This window comes from Balaenoptera musculus, chromosome X (assembly GCF_009873245.2).
Source record: "Balaenoptera musculus isolate JJ_BM4_2016_0621 chromosome X, mBalMus1.pri.v3, whole genome shotgun sequence".
NCBI lineage: Eukaryota > Metazoa > Chordata > Mammalia > Artiodactyla > Balaenopteridae > Balaenoptera > Balaenoptera musculus.
Genome location: NC_045806.1, coordinates 51733143 through 51752167, shown reverse-complemented (window position 1 = coordinate 51752167; position 19025 = coordinate 51733143).

Here is a 19025-nt window from a genome sequence, read left to right as displayed (position 1 = left end):
CAGAGCTCAGTTAAGCTGTTTCTGTAATACAAGCAAGAATTTTTGAAGGCTAGAATCAGAGGAGTAGTGCTGCCGCCACTTCACCAGACTGAAGTTTGTTATGGTGATTATAGTCAAGCAGCTGGACATTGCTTGAAGGTTAGACTTGAAACCTCCTGGCTAGGAGGGACCCATATTTGATATCTCCATGTCTCCAAAGCAGAGCAGAGTCAGCTGAGGTGCTCTCTTGTTCTTCAAGATGGCCAGGGAAACACACCTTTGTTTTTACCTCTTTGTAAAATATTTCATGCCTATATGGCCAGAACTAATCTCCCCCACCCACCCCACACCCTACCATGATCCCATGTGAATTGAGTTAGCTCAATCTTCTTGGGGCCAGAGTAATCCCGATACTTAGCTTTAGATATGATGAGGTTTATGCCAGTGTTTGTAGAGAGAAGACATGGGAGTAAGGGCTAAACATCCCCACATATGTTGGCTGGGTGAGGGAAGTAAGAGGTATGAAGATACTTGCGTTTTTAGAAGAGCTGAATTCAAAGTTCAAGGAGGAACAGGCAAGTATTTTTCAAGCAGTAAATCTAGGTGAGGGGCAGTGCAAGGACATTCTGAAGCTGGAGTCCAAAGAAGCTGGGGTGGAGGTGGGGATCTGAATCCGGGGGTAGGAGATACAAAAGGAGAAATCTGACCTGTGCTTTAGGGCCATACATGGGGTCAAGTGGAAAGGCTCAGGATTCCTCGGAGGCTGGGACTGTTCCAGAGCTGCCCCAAGTCTGGATGTCAGAGTCAAGGAAATGGCAAGCAGGAACTGCGTAAGGCTGATTTATGTGAAAGCCTATGCCAAGCTCAAGAGAGAAATGAGATTGGACTTGTAATCACCTCCCACTCAAGATATAAGCTCACTGCAGTAAAGAAGCTTCTGCATTCTAAATGGTATTCCTCTTTCAGAGGACACAATAGTGCAGGAGAGGCAATATCAGAGAGGAACCGGGTAGGGTGCAGTCCTGAATCCCAGGAATACTTTGACTAAAGAAGCATTCCTCCCCAATCCATTGGATGGTAACAGTTAAAAGTTCCCCTTCACTCAGAACTTTCTGAGGGCTGCTTTTCATTTTCATCATTGTTAGAAAGTCCTTCTATACATCTAAATTAGATCTCTTCTGCTTCACTCCACACAATTGCTCTTGGCTGATGCTTGGGTAAGGAACTAACTAAGCCTCTAAGTTGCTCTTCTCCTTCATTCATAGAAGAGAAATGTAGCAGAGAGGTGAGGAGAAACATAAGCTTAAGGCTATGCACTCAGAGTCCTTCTCTCTCTCTCTTAATTTCCCTGGATCAGTAGCCCAAGCACTAGTCTAGCTGTGCTCTTTACACAAACAAGAAAATAAGCAGAAGAATATACTCGTGTCTCCCCAAAGGGAAGAGGTCCTCTTGGTATAATATGGCTGAGAGTAAAAACTGCAGCAGTAGAGAAGTCTTGCTTTTAACCATCCTCAATCTTCTACCTACTTCTTGGAAACAAAAGCTAGGGTTTGGTTTAAAGAAGAGAAGATAACATTAATGAGGCACTTATCGTGTGCTGAGCAGTGGGGAGGCCATTTCAATACCTAACAAGAACCTTTAAGGGTAGAAATGAGGAAATTGAGAGTCTAAGGAGTTATCTAAAAGTCACACAATTTGTTGATGGTGGGACTGGGATTTGGGCCCAGGTCCTGTGAGTCCAAGGTCCACCTTCTTTCTACCAGCCTGACCTGTGACCTTCTCAGTCCCTAGCTGTGACCAGGCAAACCCGAGGAAGGAGATGGATTTTAAGATTCATATCACCCCTGCACCTCAGTGGTCAGACTAGACAGCTTGAGAGAGCGGGTGGGTAATAATAAACAGTGGTAATATGGCATCTTGCCAATATAAAGTGCCTGGGAATATCTATTATTAATCATACAAATGGACCACGGTGAGAGGGAAGAGAGTTTCTCTCTGGCTTTTCCTCTTAGTAGTAAGGCTGGAAGCTTTTTGAGAGCTTCCCCCAGCCAGCCAATATCAATTCAGTTTGAGCCAGTGCCATCTTGGAATATGAAATTAGCCCTGCAGAGAGGGTCTCCCAGTGGAGTCACTAGCTCCCAGCCCTACCCCCAGCAGCCAGTGACCAGCAACCACAGCTATGTGTCCGGTCTGCCTATGGGGCCCAGAGAGAAAACAGCCCGCTGAGCACATGGCCCTTCCTTCTGTGAACAACCCACAATTCAAACTCGATACACTTAGAAGGAAACTATCCATCTGTCCATCCTACCCATGCCTCCAGCAGTGACCAGGTGCCTGCTGAGTGCCCGGTTCTATGTGAGGCTCTGCAAGGGGTACTCACCCTCTTCCTCCCCAGGAGCTCTCCTTCCCAACCGCTCTGTGTTTGTTGGTGGTTTTGCTGTTAGCGCCGTCCTTTGTGTGCACGATGTCATCATCTTTTTTTTTTATTTTTATTAATTAATTTATTTATTTATTTTTGGCTGTGTTGGGTCCTCGCTTCTGTGCGAGGGCTTTCTCCAGCCGCGACAAGCGGGGGCCACTCTTCATCGCGGTGCGCGGGCCTCTCACTATCGTGGCCTCTCTTGTTGCGGAGCACAGGCTCCAGACGCGCAGGCTCAGTAGTTGTGGCTCACGGGCCCAGTTGCTCCGCGGCATGTGGGATCCCCCCAGACCAGGGCTCGAACCCGTGTCCCCCGCACCGGCAGGCGGACTCTCAACCACTGCGCCACCAGGGAAGCCCGATGTCATCATCTTTAACTCTCCTCTGCCTTCCCCCTACCATCTGATCACCAAGCCCTGCTCTCTGTCTGTCTGTCCTTCACAGCTTCTCTCCCTCCCATCTCTGCTGCCAGTGCCCTAGGTCAGCCCTCACCGACTCTCCCTGGTCTCCCTGACTCTAGGCTGCCCCACCCAGGCCATCCTCCACATGGTCACCATGGTGATCTTCAGACATGCAGCCTTCACCTGTGCTCAAACACGTCAGATGACCCCCTCCACCCAACACACACACACTTAACCTTTGCAGGCTTCTCTTGCTCCCACAGCTCCTCAGCACAGCCCTTCCCCTCGAGCCAGGCTACTCTCACCGCATGCACACAGCCTGGTGTGCTCGCTCTTGTCTCTGCACAAAGCCTTCCCTTGATCTCTCCTGCCCTCCTTGTGCTCTCTGCCTCCCCCCAGCTCCTGTAGTGCCCAGGTCTGCAGTGCTCATCTGGCCTCCCTCCCACATTCTGCTTTGTCTTGTCAGCTGCTGCTTTTTTTTATCTTTTCCTCCATTCCAGGCTGGGCTGTAGTTGCCCCCCAAAAGGGATCACACTTTGTGTTCCATGCAGAAGGAGCACAGCACACTTCCAGGCATATCTTTGGAGCTCAGGATAGATTGCTCAGCTAAAGAGAGGGATCTGCTATTCTCATGTCCAACCCTAGAGACCTATCAACTGGTATTATGTCCAGATTCTCTGAAGGCCCAAGTTCCCCCTTACACTGCCTCAAATTCTCCTGTTAGGAGACAAGACCAATGAATAGAGTCTTCTATTCCTATCTCATTACTCCTCCCCCCATTCACAGCTCTATTTGTGGGGGTGGGTTGGGGGGGGTGCGTGTGCATGCGCCATCTCTACTACCAGTCTATCTTAAGGAAACACTCTATTGTTCACAAAGAGGCATCTACAAGGACATTTATTGCAATACTATAATAATAAAAAGAAACAACCTAAATGTCCATCACTATGGGACTGATTATATACATGGTATAGCCATACAACAGGATGTTATTCAGCCTTTTAAAAGTATGAACTACTATGAAAAGACGTTTTTTTAATCTACTCTGAAATCACAGAACAGTATGAATAGTATGATACCATTTATGAATTAAAATATCTATGTTTTTATAAATATGTTTGTAAGTCCCCAGAAAAGGGGAAAGATGCACATGAGATTGATACTAGTTGTTACCTCTGGAATGGGGACTGGGATTTTAGAGGAGAGTAAAGGGAGAATTTTTCCTTCTTAATGTATATATTTCTATACTGTTTGATTTTTTTCAATGAGCCTGAAAGAAAGAAAGAAAGAAAGAAAGAAAGAAAGAAAGAAAGAAAGAAAGAAAGAAAGAAAAAGAAAGAAAGAAAGAAAGAAAGGTGAGTAGGAGGAGGAAGAAGAGAAGGAAAAAAAAATCTGGGAGGGAATGTGGATAGGTTGGGCAACAGAGTCAGGATCCAAAAAGTTTATGACAAGCCCGAGTGATGGTAAAGCTTAAAAGGATAACAGATGTAAAGGTTGTGCTTGGGTCCAAATAATCAACCTTGTGAGGAAAAGATGGGAAAGATGTGACTTAGCAGCAGTATGGCTAAAAAAACCTCTGAGGTTTTACTTGTTAATAAACTACGTGAACGTTAGCAGTGAGCTGTGGCTGCCAGGAGAGTTAATTCAAACTCAGAAGGCTAATGTTTAGGGGGAAGGGGACAGTCCTGCCTTTTGCTTCCCTGGTCTGAGCCCATCTGACGACTGTATCCTGCTGTGCACCCCTCTTTAAGGGAGAGACACACACACTGGTGTATATGTCCATGTGAGCTAGCTGGGGAGGGAGCTGAGCCCAGGACACATGAATAGTTGGAGGGTCTGAGGTTGTTTGACCTTGGGAAGATTCAAGGGGATGTTGTCTATGTCTTTGGACTGCTAAATGCCTACCTTAAGAAAGAAGGAACAGACGGGCTCCATATGACCCCAAAGGGCAGAGCTCAGAGAAAGCTATGATGGATGCAAGGAAGAAGGTCCTTATGGTCATATCTGTCTAAAACTGGAAATGGCCACTCAGTGAATACTGAAGTCATAATTGGAAGTGTGTGAGCAAAGGTTGGATGAGTACACAATGTAGGTGGTTGAAGAGGAGATTGCTGTACTCTGAGAGTCTATGAAACCAGCATGTTAAAAACCCTCAAGTGAAAACAGGGCTATTTTCAAATCATTATTTCATTTACACCTAAGAAAAACTTAGGTAGACTTAGGTAGACAAATTAGGTATCAATCCTTATTTGACAGATAAGGTAACTGAAATTCAAAAAGGTTAGGGCACTTGGCCATGATCACACTACAAGTAAGGACTTGAAATTAAGCCATTTGACTTTATTATTCATCCATTCATTTTTAAAATTCATTCAGAAAATGAGTGTGTGTGTGTATGTGTGTGTGTGTGTGTGTGTGTTTGTGCTTACTATACATAAGGCACTGTACTAAGCCCCAGGGATATATACATGAAAGACGGAAGAAGTCCCCACTCTCACAGAGCTCATTGCCCGGTGGGAGAGACAGAGAAGAAACATAGAAATAATGTGTTCTTTCCACTACTCCCCACATCCTAAGTGTTGAGGTATGGAGATCAAAGGTTTCATCTCAGCAGGGCCAATTGAAATTATTGGCCCGTCATGGAAAGCTCCTATGCTCTGTAAAAGGAGCCCATAGGTGAGTGGAAAAGGAACAGAAGGAAGGATAACTCGTGGGTTTGAACAGACTCTTCCCCTCATTACTGAGGCCTCTATAACAGTGCTGCTCAGCACCTTCTGCTGGTGGCTTTATGCATTTATATATGTATTAAGCCATTTGATGTTATTATTCATCCATCCATTTTATTCATTCAGAAAATGTGAATGCATATTTGTAGCATATAGAGATAGGCATATATGCAGCAAGATAGCAGCATGAATTTTTGTATGTGTATGGGAGAGAGAAAGAAAGTGCCACTTAGAATGCAGCATGAGGTGGTATAAAAGAGCACTGAATTTGAAGCCAGAAGACCTGGTTTTAGCCTCAGTTTTGCCATTTACTAGTTCGATAAATTTAGGCAAATCAATTGATTAACCCCAAGCCTCAGTTTCCTCATCTGTAAAAATTGAGGTAATAATAATTGATACCTTCCAGGATTGTTGTCAAGAAGATATATAAGGTTGAACATGAGAAGTATTTTGCAAACCATAAGGTACTTGCATGTGGAAAAAGGATGATCGTAGCTGTGTTTACTTGGGGTAGAAATGCATGTTCCAGGGTTTTCCTGGGTCCAGGTGTGCCTCTGTTTGGTCATATGTGTATTGTCTATATGCTCCCATACTTGCCTGTTTATGCATTTGCATGTATGTGTGTGTATTTCCAAGTTAGTGACATGTAGGTTCATCCTCCTGAAATACTTTTTCTTTCCTTAATCCCTAGTCTCAGACCAGAAAACATTCTAACATTCTTTTACCTGAGAAATGTAGGTCTCAAACATCCCTAACTATATTTCGAGAGCCCTTCCCCTTCTTCCCACCGCCTCCCAATGCACTGGGTATGTTCAACCCAGCCATGTGTATACATGCACATGAGAACCCATATGTGGATGTTTCTCAATGGGGAAAATGCAGGGCCTTCCACTGGGTTGGACATGCCTTTCAGAACCAGACACATCATGTGCTCCTGAACCTCCCCAGTGGCTCCAGATGATGTGCTGCTGGTGGATGTAATGCCTCAGGGGAAAAAGAGGAGCTGTTCTCCACTTCCCCTCACACAAATGTCACTCCCCAACCCTTTCAGCCTCCCCTTCTCCAAGGCTTTGGGATTGGGGGCTTGAGAAGTCTAGCTCTACTTTCCTCAGATCAACAAAGCCTCAAATGTACTGCCAGATGTCCCAAGACCTCTGGTCAATTATTCTGAGTGTCAGAATGTTTGGGAGAAGAGAGAGAGCCCTATGTTTAACTCATAGAAACACTGAATCTTAGAACTGGCCCGGTCCTTCATCACTTCCTAATCCCACCTCTCTCACATCCTTGTGAAAGGATGAAAACAGAAATCAGAATCCTGAAATATCACACCTTTAACATCATCTAGGGTACATGTCCCCATTTTATATGTGAGGACATATAGACCAAGAAAAGCAAATGAACTTGCCCAGGGAAAAACTTAGCTCTCCTGAGTCCCAGGCCAGTGTTCTTTCTGCTGGATCTCCAAACTCAAGAGCAATAAGGATCAAGCAAGTTAGGAAAAAAGAGGAATGGTCCTACAGTCCTGTTGCTTTGGGGATATCTCCTGGAAATAGAAGCTGAGTGGTTCTTGGGGAGGGGAATAAAGGTACAGAAGCAGGCTGGTGAGTCTCTCTGCCGAGAACAAACCTGGACAAATTACCTACCATGGCTCAGCAGAGTATCTGACACCCAGGAAAAATGTGGGCTCTCTTGTCTAGCAGCTGATCTGGAAACTGATAGGTCTTATTCCTCCTGTGACATGAATTCCAGATCTCCAGCCAAAGCTCCTGAAGTCAAGGATTGTGGCTTGCATTCTCTCCTCATCTCCCAGAAACTTGCCCAACTCCAGGCCTCCTGATTGATGATGCTTGCCATAGAGATGAGATCATCCTGGCTTCCTGGGCAAAAGCCTCTGTCTTGATCTACCCACTGGCTGGATGTGTCCTTGAGCTGCAAGTACACCAGCCCTTTGGTGCTCCACATTCTGATTGTCCCCATCTTCTAGGGAGTTGAATCAGCACAGTACACTGCAGGGCTCATGGGGTTGCCTGCTGGTCTAGGGGGGCTGCTTCTCATCCCTATGGCTCTGACCTCATAGACTACATGGAGAATGGAGGTGGAGGTAATGAAACCCCTTCACCTCATCGCATTTATTTCATTTACTTCTGTGAGGTATTCTGCTCCTACTTGAGCTCTCCCACTCTTTAGGAAAGGCTGGACTTGGGCTACTTCCACTTACCATTCAGTGTCATACTTTTTCAACTTTGGGGTCTTTGCAGATGCCTTTCCTTCTGCCTGATACACTCTTCCTGGAACACTCTTCCTCTAGCTATCTGCATAGCTGGCTCCTTCCTTTCCTTTAGGTCTCAGCTTAAATATAATTCCTTTCTTTGTCCATCCTTTCTAAAGTAGAATGCCTTCTGTCCCCACCTCCCCCCAAAAAACCCTTTATTCTCAGAGATTTGTTTCCTCAGCACTTACTATAGTTTGCAATAATGTGTTTTATCTATGTATTTACTTATTTAATGTCTACCTCTCTGCAGCAGGCAGAATAACAGAATAATGCCCCCCAAAAGATGTCCACATCCCAATCACCAGAACCTGTGAATATGTTATATTTTATGACAAAGAGGAATTAAGGTTGCAGATAGAATTAAGGCTGCTAATCAGCTGACATTGAGATGGGGAGATTATCCTGGATTATCCAGGTGAGCCCAATGTCATCACAAGGGTCCTTAAAAGTGGAAGAGTGGGAGAGGAAGGCATGAGAAGATGTCAGAGTGATGTGATGAGGATTCAACCTGCCATTGCTGACTTTGAAGATGGAGGAAGGGATCACAAGTCAAGGAATGCAGACAGTCTCAAGAAACTGGAAAAGGCAAGAAAACAGATTCTCCTCCAGAGTCTCAGAAAGGAATGTAGCCCTGCTGACCCATTTTAGATTTCTGACCTCCAGACTGTAAGAGAATAAGCTAATGTTGCTTTAAGTCTTTAAGTTTGTACTAATTTGTTATAGTAGCCATAGAAAACTATTACACTCCCCGTTAGACCATAATTTTTTTTAACATCTTTATTGTAGTATAATTGCTTTACAATGGTGTGTTAGTTTCTGCTTTATAACAAAGTGAATCAGTTATACATATACATATGTTCCCATATCTCTTCCCTCTTGCATCTCCCTCCCTCCCACCCTCCCTCCATATCCCACCCCTCTAGGTGGTCACAAAGCACCGAGCTGATCTCCCTGTGCTATGCGGCTGCTTCCCACTAGCTATCTATTTTACGTTTGGTAGTGTATATATGTCCGTTCTGCTTACCATCGTAGCCCCAGCATGCAGTATAGTGCCTGGCACAGAGTAGGATCTCAATTAATATTGGTTGGTTTTGATAATGAATGGAGCCTGGGCATGCCTTATGCCCTACAAACCCTCCCTCCATAATGCCCCTCAGTGTGGGGTGGCCTTCTATTCAAGGGGCTGAGCCCAAGGGAGACCAATAACTTCCCAGCCAGTGTTTGGTAGGAGAAAGAAGCTAGAAGCCTGGAAACACATCTTTTATTTCTCAGATAAAGAAGCCTGTGAACTCTATGTCAGCCACCTGTCTATCCACACAGGAATGTACAGATGTTCTTTTTCACACTTTCTTATATACAGATGCTGATTTTCATCCACGAACCTTTTCTGGAGCTCCTGCTATCTGCCATGTGCAATGTTAGCAAGATGCTCATATGTTATTTGTGGATGGTGGTGGTTATAGTCTGTTTTCCCACATGTTAATCTTATTATCTCATTTATTCCTTGTTTTGGCAAGGTAGAGATTCCCAGCCCTACTATGAAAGGGCTCAGAGAAGGTATGAGCCCTGCTCAAAACCACACAGCCAGAGTATAAGAGCTGAAACTAGAGTCCAGCTCACCAGACACTAGACCCAGTAATAATTTTATTTTTTTTACTACTGCCTACCTCCACCATTCCTTTGTACACAATATCCCATATGCTGGACCTGCCTTTTTTCTTCCCCTAGACTACATCCTGAACATTTCACCATCTCCCTGCTGAAGTGATACACCCTGCCTTTTAGCAAGCACTTTTTCTTCATTTTCCCTCTAGTGAAAGAAAACAGTAAGTTGAGTAGAAAGGTCATAGGATTTGGCATCCTGGCCTAGGTGTGAGTGCTCCTTTGGTGACTTATGAACAGTGTGATTTTTGGCACTTTCTCTCTGTCCACAGCCAGGCCCTATACCTTTCATTTCCAGACTTATCTCTCCCTTTAAATGCAGGTGGATTTCTCTATCAGGCTGGTGTCTTCTTTGCCCATGCCCACCCCAACCCCCACTACACACACACACACACACACACACACACACAAATGCCCAACAACAATAAATACAATCTTAATTGAGTGTTTATTATGTATCAGACATCTTGCTAAGTACTAGATATGCATTATTATCTCATTTAATCCTCACAACCACCTCAAATCATTAGTATTATTATCTTTGTGTTATAGATGAGGAAGCTGAAGCTGAGAGAGATTTAAATAAGTTGCCCAAGGTCATTGGCACCTGAAGATGAGAGGATATAAGCCCAGATGCTCTGACGCAGGACACACACTTTTAACTACTGCGCTCACTTGGTTATACTATATTCACACACACATACACACCCTGTACATTCACACCTTAGAGACATTCTTCTAGCTACTACTTCCTCCTGGAAAGTGGGGATGGGGTGGGGGAAGTAATGAAAGTAGTGCATCAGACAGAAGGAACAGGATCTATAAAGTGAAGAAAGCAAGAGAGATCACAGAAATTTAGAAACCTGCAAGCAGATTGATAAGGCTGGAGCACTAGGTCATATGGCAAAGAGGCTCCACATTACAGATTCCTCTAACTTAACACTTCCAAAACTTGGATTCCTCTTATCTTCCCTCTCAAACCTGTCCTCCTTCAGAAACCTAAGAGTCATTCTTAACATCTCTTTCTTCTTCACCCCTACCATTTCAGTCCATTGACAAGTCCTATCAATGGGCCTCATAAATAGCTCTCAAATCTGTCCACTTCTCCCCATCTCTACTGTTACTACCCTGGTCCCAGCTGAGTCAAATGGACAACTGTAGCAGGTTCGTAACTGATCTCCCCACATCCTTTCTGGCTCTCCTCCAATCTATTCTCCACAAAGCAGTCAGAGGAAACTTTTCAATATGCAAATCGGATCCTGTCGCTCTCTAGTTTAAAAACCTTCAGTGGCTTCTTCCCTTAGCTCTTATGATGAAGAACAGAATCTTTGTCATGGCCTTTAAAAGCCCTTTATGGTCTGGCTCCTGCCTACCTCTACAGCCTCTCAACCAACTCTCTCTGTTGCTACTTGCATCCCAGTTACACTGGCGTTCTTTCTGTTTCTAAAATGTATCATGCTTCCTCCAATCTATCCCCTACAAAGACCTTTGCATACTATTTGTTCTGCAGGGGGCACATACTTCCCCACACCCACAATTTACCTAGTTAACACCAACCTATTCCTTCTTTTAGACCAAATACCACTTCTTGTGGAACTTTCTAAAACTTAGGCCCCCTGCCATATGTCCTCAGAGAACTAGCCACCCTTCGTCCAGAGAACCGACCACAGTTTGTAAGCATACATTCGAGTCTTGAGTTGATTAATGTCTGTCTCCCCAAATAGACTGTAAGTTCCATGAGGGCAAGAACAGTACATATTTTTGATCACTATTGAATGCCAGTGCCTAGAACAGTATTTAGCACATAGTATAATTGGTACTCATATAAGTACAAATAAATGAAAGGTGATAAGTTTCCAAAGGGGCTTGCAACTCACGCTAAAGGTCTTTAATGTTATCCTCAGGACAATGAGGAACTGCTGATGTTTTGTTTTTTTTTTTTTTATAGCTACTTTATTTATTTATTTTTGGCTGTGTTGGGTCTTCGGTTCGTGCGAGGGCTTTCTCCAGTTGCGGCAAGCGGGGGCCACTCTTCATCGCGGTGCGCGGGCCTTTCACTATCGCGGCCCCTCCCGTTGCGGGGCACAGGCTCCAGACGCGCAGGCTCAGTAGTTGTGGCTCACGGGCCCAGCCACTCCGTGGCATGTGGGATCTTCCCAGACCAGGGCTCGAACCCGTGTCCTCTGCATTAGCAGGCAGACTCAACCACTGCGCCACCAGGGAAGCCCTGCTGATGGTTTTAAAGCAGGGGGATGACTTGATCAGGATTTGCTTTTAGAAAGAATAATGTTGCAGGCCAGAGGAAGACAGATTGGAGGGGATGAGATAGATAGGGTTGTGAGATATAGAACTCAGTTTGGAAGCCATTGTAATAGTTCAGGTGAAAATAATGAGGATCTGAAATATTTTATCTCCTGTGGGCCAACCATCTGTCAACTCATCCAGTTCTCAATTTGTTCCATAAATGATCTGAGGTAACTCACCACAGAAATGCAATAGAATTATAAAATAAATAAATATAATTTTTAAATCAGGATGACAGACATTAGAATCAGAAGACAAAATTGAGGAACCTTGTTGATGGTGAGAGAGGAGGATAAATTAGTAAGAATAGAGGACAGATATGGAAGCCACTAGGGCTGACACAGTTGAGCTGTGAATTTGGCTCTGAGCATCCTGTACTCCATATGAAAAGGGAGACATGATCAGTCACATAATTTTCTTTGTAGAATGGGAAAAGTCATATTCATTCTTCAGTACTGGACTAGGATGGTAGTTTTAGGAACAGAGAGAAGAGGATACATTACAGAGAAATTAAAGAGGTAGAGTTACTAGGACTCAGTGATTAGAAGCTCTAGAAGAGGACCAATTTGTGGGGCAAGAAGATGAAGTTTTTGGACATGGTGAGTTTGAGGTATCCATGAACCATCAAGTGGAGAGGCCCAGGAGGAAGCTGAGCAGTCTTATCTCAACATTTCCTCCAGCATTCCCTGTCCTCCCTAACCCCACCATGCATCTCCTCTATGCTGGAACCGCACCTAATCATCCCTAGGTCAGTTCAAAGCTCTGTTCCTTCAAGCCTATTGTTCCCTCAGTTTTATAATCCTTCTCCCCCTGACCAACCCCTATCAATCTTTACATCTCAAGCCATATGTCATTTTCCCTGGGAAGCTGCCCACCCCCACCACAGGCACTGCCTTCCTTCTCTGTGTTACCACTATGCTTTGGACACCCAGCTCTCCCACTGTCCTATAATTACTTTTGTCTGCCTTCCTCATTAGACTGTCAGTGAATGAACATGCTTCAGGAAAACTCCATGGGGGAGAAAGAAAGAGAACCTTGTGCTATAGGGAACTGAATTGAAAGGGTCATTACATGAAGCCCAGAATACAGATGGGGAACACTCCCCCAGTGCAGATTGGAACAAGAACCGGAGCAGAGATCTTGGGGGATGCATTGCCAGGGAACAGAACTGTCAGTGGTAGAGAGGTCCGGGGCCCCTGGGCCCCTTGTCCCGGAGCAACCTAGGAAGCACACTCTTTGAGAGACAGCCTGAAGGCCAGCCAGCTTGGGCCCAGAGTCTATCTGGCTCAGCCTAGACTCAGCCCAGACAGGGGAGGGTGAGGCTGAACCTCCACACAGGAGCTGGGCCTCCTCCCAGTCCAGTATCCCAGGGATGAGTCAGGGCTAGGCGTCATTCCATTACTCAGCAACTTGGGCCAGGAAAGTGAGTGTCTTGTTCTGAGATTGAGGATAATGCTAACTCTCACATTGTTTTTGTTAATCCCTCTCTATTTGCCCTGGAGTTAAAAGTGGTTAAAGAGAGCTAAATATCTGACCCAAGCTTAAAACCCTTCAATGGTGTTCTGACATCTACAGGCTAAAGTTCAAACTCCTTAGTAGGAATTTATATGACCAGCCTCATCTGTCCAGCTACCAATCACCCTGCTTTCTAGTCACACCAACCACTAGACTGGACTGAAGAACCATGTTTTCTGACTCTTCTGGGCCATTGGGTCTGCTTTTCCCACTGCCTAAAATGCCCTTTCCCTGCTGGCTTCCCCCCCGCCCCCCGCCACACACACACCCCTGTTTACCTGAAGAACTATTACTTTTCTTCTAGTCTCAGCTCATCTCATCTGAGAGGCCCTTCCTGACCATAGCCACTTCCCCAAGATGAATTTGGTTCCCATGCCTTGAACTCCCATAGTCCCTTGAGCTTCCTTTTCTCTTTGTACTCAGACAATGTTTATGGGAAAAATTAAATACAGTGCCCTCATAAAGGACATATGGGCTTATGGGAGTCAGGGAGGTGGTTGGACAGTGTTATGTAACTCTGGAATGAAGAGGCTGGGCATCAAGATGTGCTGAGTTTGAATCCCAGCTCTGGCATTAATGAGCTGTATGATCTTGATCAACAGTTACTTTACCTCCTAGGCCTCTGTCTCTCCATCTGTTTAATGGTGGGATAGGACTGAAAGGTGTCAGTGGTCCTTTCCAACTCTGATATCCTAGAATTTTTTAAATGTTGAAAGAAGAGGTAAAGAAAACCATGGGAGAGAAGAAAAGGATAAATGGGAGCCAGCCAATCACCACAATGGACATTACAGATTTGACAGGCAAGAATCCTATGACCTTTACAGCCTGGCAGGTAGTGCTTATTATTTATAACATTCCGTCCAGTACTGTATGCAGTGCTTTACAGATCACTGAGCCCTTTCACTAATGTTATTCCATTTTATAGTAGCCAGTGAGAGAGTCAGCATAAACATTCAAAGGCTATTCCTGTTTCACAGAAGAGAAAACTGAGGGAGAAAAAGAAGTGGTTGTCCCAATCTGTGCTCAAATAAATGACTGAAGGTTTAAATACTTGCAGTCACACTGTGGTGGCCACCCTTTCTGATTTGCTGGGGATGTGGGAAATCAGAAAAGTTTTAAAATCAGAAAAGTCCCAGGAAAACCAGAAAGTTTGGTCATCTACACAAGTAACTAGCCCTCCTGCCTTTAATCACCCTTGAGGCAAGGGGCTGTAGCTGGGGGGGCAGAGGGGTAGTACTGTCCCTTCCACATGATTCTGCACTACTGAGAACCAGAAGGCTGATCTAGCCCTGTTTGTTCTCCCCCAAACTAGATTATATCTGACTGGGCTTCTCTTAACTTGGTTCACAGCCCTGGCTGCATATTAGAATCACTTGGGAAGACTTGCAAAAATAACTATGCTTGAACCCCACCCTAGACCAATTAAATCAGAATCTTCTGGCTTGAGTGAAATCTGGGCATCAGTATTTTGAAAAACCCTCTGGGTGATTCTAATGCGCAGCCAGACCTAGGAGCTACTGAGTCTAGCTGTTCTAAGCTTTATCTGCACTGTAGATTGGGCCCCTGGATAGAAAAATTCCTCCCCAAAGGCCTCCTCCCCTCTTCTGCCTTACTTAGCTTCCCAGCATACAAAACTTCTCTAGATACTCTCAGAAGAGGCTTTCTGCAGAATGCAGAAGCCCTTCCCTACCCCTCCCCTTTTCCTGGCAGCTTAAGGTGATCCCCTTCCCGGAATTATTGGCATTTTTGCAAAGGAACTTTGGAAAGCATTCAAGATTCAAAGGACAAAGCACTATGGTGAAAAATCAGACATTGGGGAGGTCCCTTAAAACAAGGGGATCCGCCTAGTGCCCTTGGATTCACACCACCTAGGTAACCGCCTACCTATTCAGCCTAACAATGGAACCAATTTAAACTCTCTGACCCAGAAGGAGGGAAGGGCTGTAGGAGTTCCAATCTCCTTGCTGGAAGCCCTGCAGTCCCCACAGGTCAGATGCTGTAGGAGAAGGAAAGGGCTAGTGGGGAAGAGAGGCCAGGAGAGGTAAGGAGAGATCTCTCCAAGGGACTGGGGGTGGGAAGCCAGGCTGACTGTGGTCTTTGCTCTAACTCAACGCAGGTCCCACCAGGCTTTATTCCCAGGGGCTCCTGCCCTTGCCTTTCCCATCCGTCCCAGGCAGGCAATGCAGGTCCACATTTGTCAAGTGTGAGACTCAAAAACTAGAGGGGAACTGACTTGGAAGCCATCTAACTGACTCCCTGACCCTCTTCTTACTTACCTCCAGTGGTGAGAAGCTCACTTCCCATATCTAGCTAGACAGCTTACTCAATCACAAGAGAACTAGAGCATTTGAAGAGTTTCTTTTATTTAAGCCAGAATCAGTTTCCCTGGAATTTTTATCCTCTCTGGCTCCAGCACCTTCACCTATTTCCCTGAGTTGGGTCCCTTCTAGCCTACTTACTTCCCTCTGGATAGACCCCAATTTGTCATTTGTCATTTGTCTGTGTGCCTGTTAACACACCATGCCCAAAGCTGGACCCTGGAGGACTCTGCCCAAGGTATAGCTGAACTTTTCTAGAAATGATATTTCTCTTAATATAGTCCAGGATATATATATATTTGTATTGTCTTGCACAATGGTCAGAAGGCTCATGTATTTCTGAAGAAGGAAATAAACTACTTTTAAAGCTAATATGTGTGTGTGTGTTTGTGTGTGTACACAACCATAATTTACACTCTCTACATGATGATTTATAATTTGCTTTTTTTCACTCAGAAGTATTTCATGGGCATCCTTTTATGTCAACTAATATAAATCTATTTCACCATTTTAAGTGGCTGCATAGTGTTTCATTGCATGGATGTACCATAGTTTATTTAAGCATTCTGCTACCTAAGGACACTTGGGTTATTTTTAATTTTGTATTATCAAACAACATTGTAATGGATAACCTTATGCATATATCTCTACACACTGGTCCACATTTATTTCTCAGTGAGTCAAAGGGTAAGCAAATTTTAAATTTTGATACATGTTGCCAAATAATCTTCAGAGAGATTGTTCTAACTTTCATTTCCATGAGCAGTGCATGCAAGTACTTTTATCCTCACATGCCCACCAACACTGGGTATCAATCATTTTAATCTTTGCCAATATGCTAGACAAAAAAAAAATTTCCTTCATCTTTATCTTCATTTATATAATTACTAGTGAGGTTGAGCATCTTTTCATGTTAAGTTAGTCATATATTTCTTATTTTGTGAATTGACTCATATCCTTTGTTCAATTTTTCCTGAGGTGTTCTCTTTTTATCATTGATTTAGAAAATTTCCTTATAATTAAGGCTATCACCCCCTTATATGTCAAATATCTTGCAAATATGTCGTCAGTTTTTCCTTTGTCTTTTGACTTTAATTTTTCACAATGCAAATTTTATTTTCTGTTGTCAACCTTATCAATATTTGTTTTGTTATTTCTGTCTTGTCCTGCCAAGGTTATAAAAATATTAATCCATATTTACTTCCAATACATTTAAGCCCTCATTCTGGCTGCTATACCGTTCTTCTGCCTTCCATCAGAACTCAGCATCCGGCACCTGCTTTCCTTTGCCTCCTGCTAGAGATTAAAGCTAGTAAACTGAGAAGTGCTAATAGCCGCCTATGTGTTCTCAGGCTCCCAGGTATACTGTCCTAACGTGTTGATAGGGAATTCTTGGAAGCAAGTGCTACCCCACAAGAGTACCATTCTAATGGAGTAATTTTGAGAACTAAGATAGGTGAAGGAAATGATTTGGAGGCAGCAGGTTCAGGGAGGTAGGTAGTGGAAATAGTGGAAATAGTACCAAGTTTAAAGTTAGACAAATCTGCATTTGGGATCTCAGCACTAGCTGTGTGTTGTGGCCAAATCATATTCTCTCTCTGAGACCCAGTTTCCTCATCCATAAAATTAGAAGACTACCATGTGTTCTTTATGTTTATCGCCTGTTTGCCCTCTGTGTCCTCCCCCTCTGGTCTCATTCACTGTATACTCCCAGCACCCAGCACAGTACCTGACAGATAGTAGATGCTCAATAAGCTGTTTTAATTTCTACCTGTAGGCATGTGTTAATGGTTTTTTTTTGGGGGGGGACAGGTGTTGGGAGAGGGGAAAGAGAGAATGTCAGGTTGGGAGAATATGGAGAGTGGCAGGGAGTTTGAACATTCCAAAGGGAAACATGGCAAGTAAGAGAATAATTTAGAAAGGTAAGTGGGGACTAACAAACAGGCTTCTTAGGCTTACATGTCAAGCTAAGGGATTTTGGATTTTATCCAATAGGTACTGGGGAGCTAGTGAAGGCTTTAAGCAGGTGTGACACACTCCTGCAATCCCACCCCAACCCCAAATTACGATAGGTTTCTCTGGCCAGTATGGAGGCTAGATTGCCCACAGAGAGTCTAGAAGCCAAAAAAACAAGCTATTGCAACAATCCATGACAGATATAGTAAACTAGGGCAGAGGTGATGGAAATGGATCTAAGAGATTTTTTCTCCCTTCCTTTTTGAGAAATATCAATAGTGCCCTCTCCAGTCTTCCCCATATATACATATTGAGGGAGCAAGACCAGCTGACTTCTAGGATACCTTCCAGATAGGATACTTTGGCATCTTGGGGTTTGAGGTACTTTATACACCTCCACTGTGCTCCCTGAGTGTCTCATCATGTGTTGCGACTACTCCTCTCTCTCTCCATGACACTCCACTCTGGGGCAGTGTTACTATTGTTTTCTCAGGCCTGGTGGGAGCTCAGGAAGGATAGAAGGCAGGCCATAGTTCTTCTATCATCAATGAATCCTCTGACAACCCAGGCTGAATGGAGGGGGTAGGAGTCTTCTGGGATATTTTGAAAGCTTCCAAAAATAGCTTCAAGGCCTCAGTTAGAGAGCACAGGGCCAGGACACTGACTGAACATTGGAACTCACAGTTTTTGCCAAGTTCCCACCCCGGCCTCCATCCTATTACTGAGTAAGCCAGTTTTCCCTCCTGCTTTAGTTTTCTCCTTGGAGGACCCCACCCAAGCCTGAAAAGTTCAAATTTAGCCTTAAGTCTCCATCCCTAACTCCTCTGGAGAAAAAGCCCAGGATATAGCAACTTAACCTCTTTAAAAGTTCCTGTGGGCTCTGTGATGGGAAAAAAAATAAGACAAAGATAGGGAGATGATGAGACCAAGACACATATCCACAGAGGTCAAGAAGCAAAGGAAGAAACACTGGAATATGAGGAAAATAGAGAAGGAAAGACAGAATGACAAGGAGAGAAATAGAAAGGATAAAATAAAGGAGAAACTGAGTCTGAGAGACTAGGGCAAAGAAAGAGAAAGACTCAGAGATATAACTGAATAGAGAGGGCAAGAAAAAAGCAAAGAGAAAGAGGGAAAAAGGTATATATAGTCAGAGACAGGCAGAGAAAAAGGGAGAGTGGGAGCCAGAGAAAAGAGGGAGCCTCAGTTCCTTGTCCTGTCCTAAACTCCTTCATCAAGCCAACAACTAGTAGCTAGAGGCCTGAACTGAGCCCTGGAGGCAGTCCCTGCAAAACCCAGTTCCTCAGGGGTGGGAGCTGACAGGGCCCCCCAGAGACCATGACAGACAGAGAGACCAAGACAAGCGTGACTGTCAGCCCAAGCAGCCCTCATCAGGCACTCACACCCACCATGTACTGCAGATGGGCCAATAAATAGTCACCCTCAAAGCCAGTGCACAAAAAAATGACCTCT